The following is a 3,957-nucleotide window of genomic DNA, read 5'->3' as shown; positions in this document are numbered from 1 at the left end:
TTACCACTATTGACGGCATCGTGCAACGGAGTGTCGCCACACTGGATACACATGCAAGAAACAACAGTACACTTAAACTTTCTCAATGAGTTTGATTTTAGATCACAATCACAATTGTAGATCAAAGCAAAACAATTCAGAGTGGAATTCAACAGTTGGTGGATATGGTACTACTTGTCTGGTATTTACATTGCATGATTTCCATTAGTGTACAGACATACATGTACACAGGGGCGTAGCCAGGATCATGGTAAAGGGGTGCCCATAATTTTCTTCCAAAAACGTTCTTTTGAGGAATCTTGTATATATGCATATTGTATATGCACGGTAGTGCGGTGTACACCTTGAATTATTTATGTATTATGAATGTCTCCAGCTTCCCATTCCAACAATCTATATAATTACACATTTGCATTGCATTGCCAACTGTTCTCTATGTATCGTCATGATGTGAATAGAGCGAAAACATTCAATAAAAATTTGGGCCTCTTCTGTGTGACAGCTTGTGTACTATTATTAAAGTGATAGTTTAGGAGTAGATATCCGATACTAATGATGTATTTAGCGCAAGCAAAATAATAATTAATAGTATGCAGGTGACCATGGCGGCTGGTGACTGGAAATCAAGTCAGGACCAACCGTTCAAGCTGAATCTGGTGCAGCAGCTTGACGAAGATGTTTGACTCGGACTCGGAGTCTCCAGGTCTAACAGTTTCAGAGTCAGAACTCTCTACCACGTCTACCTTTTTCCACTTTGCTTTGCTGAAATACTGGAGAAAGGACATCGTCGTCGATCAAAATATGACTAAGCGTTCAACAATTTGGAAACTGCCAAGTTTTTCAGCCAAAAGCAAGAGGACAAAGCCGGGACTCCGATATATAACAGGACTCAAACAGGACTCAAACCAAAGAAAGCATTCCGCGCTGGCTGTAATCTGGTATGAGTTTGAAAGCGCAGTTGCTGCTCGGAAAACAGCAGAAACAAGGCACTTACACCGAAACCAGCAGTGAACCATGCATCTACTGTCATGAAGCCTTTGCCTTGGTTGTGAAAGTGGCAGCCGCGTGGCGCGTGGTGAGCTACAGTTAGCGCTAGCTGTAGTTGTGCAGGTAGTATATATATATCTAAACTACAGGCCGGACCACGCGCCACGCGGCTGCATGGAGTAACATGCATGGATAAACGACTGCAACGGAAAAGTGCAAGCACGTGGTACAGTGCAGTACATGTACTCGCAGATCTACGTAACATTACTAACAATGCACCCAGTCTGGGATGAGTGCAGTCGCGGTTGTTTGATCATACAATGCATGCCAAGCCAGACCCATGGTCGAAATTTTTCGAGGGGGATGCTTTGGCACCCAAAGCACCCCCCCCCCCTGCCTACGCGCCTGGTACACTTATACCTCGGTTATCCAGACCCCAACGTTTCGTGCATTTCAGGCTACCGGGCAAACGTTGGGCGATTTTCAGTGGAAATGATAGTACTCTTTGGGCAATTTTGGTTGAAATAGTGACGACATAATTACGCCATAATTATGATCTGGAGAAAAGTAGCCGTCAACTGAATCCGTCCATAGCCAAACCAAGCGGAGTTTCCCATGCACTCTGCAAACTCAAGGGCACTCACGGCATCTCTGCCATGTTGATATAGATTGGTGCAAGAAACAAAAGGGTGAGGATGGCACGCAGACGTCTTAGCTTCCGTGCTTCTTTTCTTGCTCGCGAAACCAGTTTCTGTAGCTAGTGCACCTAAACCCGACGTGAGGGTTCATGTATGAACTTTCGAACGGAACTCGAGTTCACGCGCCAAAATTTAGAGATCGCGCAGGTACTGTCATGAATCCAGCAAAACAAATGAACTCGTACGAGAAATGTTGGGTTTGAGTGCATACTTTCAGAGCGTGGTGAAGATAAGTTACGGAATGAAGGCGGAGCGCCGCGCACTGACCCATAGCCAGAATTGCATACTCTTGTTTATGCACTCTTGCTGCTATCCACGAGGATGGAGTCTGCTCTGCCCTAGCCTGCAGCAATGTAAGATACAATAATGTAGCTCGAAATACTTTTCTGTTTTCAGCTCACGCGCCTGAAGTTCTTCTGTATACTCCTCCCGAAGTCGTTCCAAGTTTTAGTACTTCGACATACTAGCCCCTCATACGTGTAATGGATGGAACATAATATTGTTCTGCATGGACCTGCTAAGGTGGAAGATTCTGGCATGATGGCATCTCTCAGAAATATACCAAGCAATGGGAGAGTGACCGATTTTGAGAACAATAGACACAACACCCTGGGGCAAAGACCTGCACACATTAAAATGGTGAGGAGGCCGTAAAAGAAAATTTCCGGTAAAGACATGATTCCACTCGATCGGGTAAAGGTCAGGGAACACATGATTTATTGTACGTTAATTGTACAGTGCAAACACAGAACAGGATAATCCTGGTTCACGACAGTCTACGTTCTGTGCTTTACCTTATTCTTGATGTTGCAGTCCGCCCCTCCAGCGAGCAGCGCTTGACACGCATCGAATTTACCTCTCCTGGCGGCATTGTGCAACGGAGTGTCGCGATACTGGATGCACACGCAAGAAACAACAGTAGAGGAAAAAGTTCTCAATGAGTTAGATTGTGGATTACAGTCACAGTTGTAGATCAAAGCAAAACAATTCAGAGTGGAATTCAACAGTTGGTGGATAAGGTACAACTTGTCTGGTATTTACATTGCATGATTGCCATTAGTGTACAGACATACATGTACACTTATACCTCGGTTATCCAGACCCCGAAGTTACGGGCATTTGAGGCTACCGAGCAAATGTTGGGCGAGTTTCAGTGGAAATGATAGTACTCTTTTGGCAATGTTTCTGGAAAATTAATAGTGACGACTTATGCCATTTGATCTGGAGAAAAGTTGCCGTCGACTCAATCCGCCGAGGGCCAAACCAAGCGCAGTTTCCCATGCACTCTGCAAACCGAAGGGCACTCACGGCGTCTCTGCCATGTTGATATAGAGTGGCGCAAGAAACAAAAGGGTGAGGATGGCATGCAGAAGTCTCAGCTTCCGTGCTTCTATTCTATGCTCGCGAAACCAGTTTGTGTAGCTAGAGCACCTAAACCCGACGTGAGGGTTCATGTGTGCAAATCCTGTATTCACATCTGGAAGGATCGAGGTCCTGTATGCACAGCCTACTATCCACGAGGATGGAGCCTGCGCTACCCTAGCCTGCAGCAATATAAGATACAATATACATGTAGCTCGAAATACTTTTCTGTTTTCAGCTCATGCGCCTGAAGTTCACCTGTATACTCCTCCCGAAATCGTTCCGAGTTTTCTACCTCGACATACTAGCCCCTCATACATGTTATGGATGAAACATCCTTATTGTTCCACCTGGACCCGCTCAGGTGAAATATTCTGGTATGATGGCATCTCCCAAAAACATACCAAACAATGGGAGCGTTACCAATTTTGAGAACAATAGACACAACACCCTGGGGCAAAGATCTGCACACATTATAGTGGTGAGGAGGCCGTAAATGAAAATGTTCCGGTTATGACAGGATTCCACTCGGGTAAAGGTCAGGGAACACATGAGTTATTGTACGTTAATTGTACAGTGCAAACACAGAACAGGATCATCCTGGTTCATGACACTCAATGTTACAGTGCTTTACCTCATTCTTGGTTTTACAGTCGGTGCCTGCAGCGAGCAGCGCTTGACACACCTCGAGTTTATCTATAGTGGCGGCCTTGTGCAACGGAGTGTCGCCACGCTGGATGCACACGCAAGAAATAAGAGTACAGTTAATAGTTCTCAATGATTTTGATTGTATATCACAGTCCTTTTTTTACTAAGTACACAACCTACTCGTCAGAAGGGTAGAAGACAACAGAGTATACAATAACAAAACAGCAGGGAGAGTAGGGGCTGCAAAGCAAGCCTGTGCTGG

Source organism: Sycon ciliatum, chromosome 13 (genome assembly GCF_964019385.1).
Source record: "Sycon ciliatum chromosome 13, ocSycCili1.1, whole genome shotgun sequence".
Taxonomy (NCBI): domain Eukaryota; kingdom Metazoa; phylum Porifera; class Calcarea; order Leucosolenida; family Sycettidae; genus Sycon; species Sycon ciliatum.
This window is presented reverse-complemented; position numbering follows the sequence as displayed.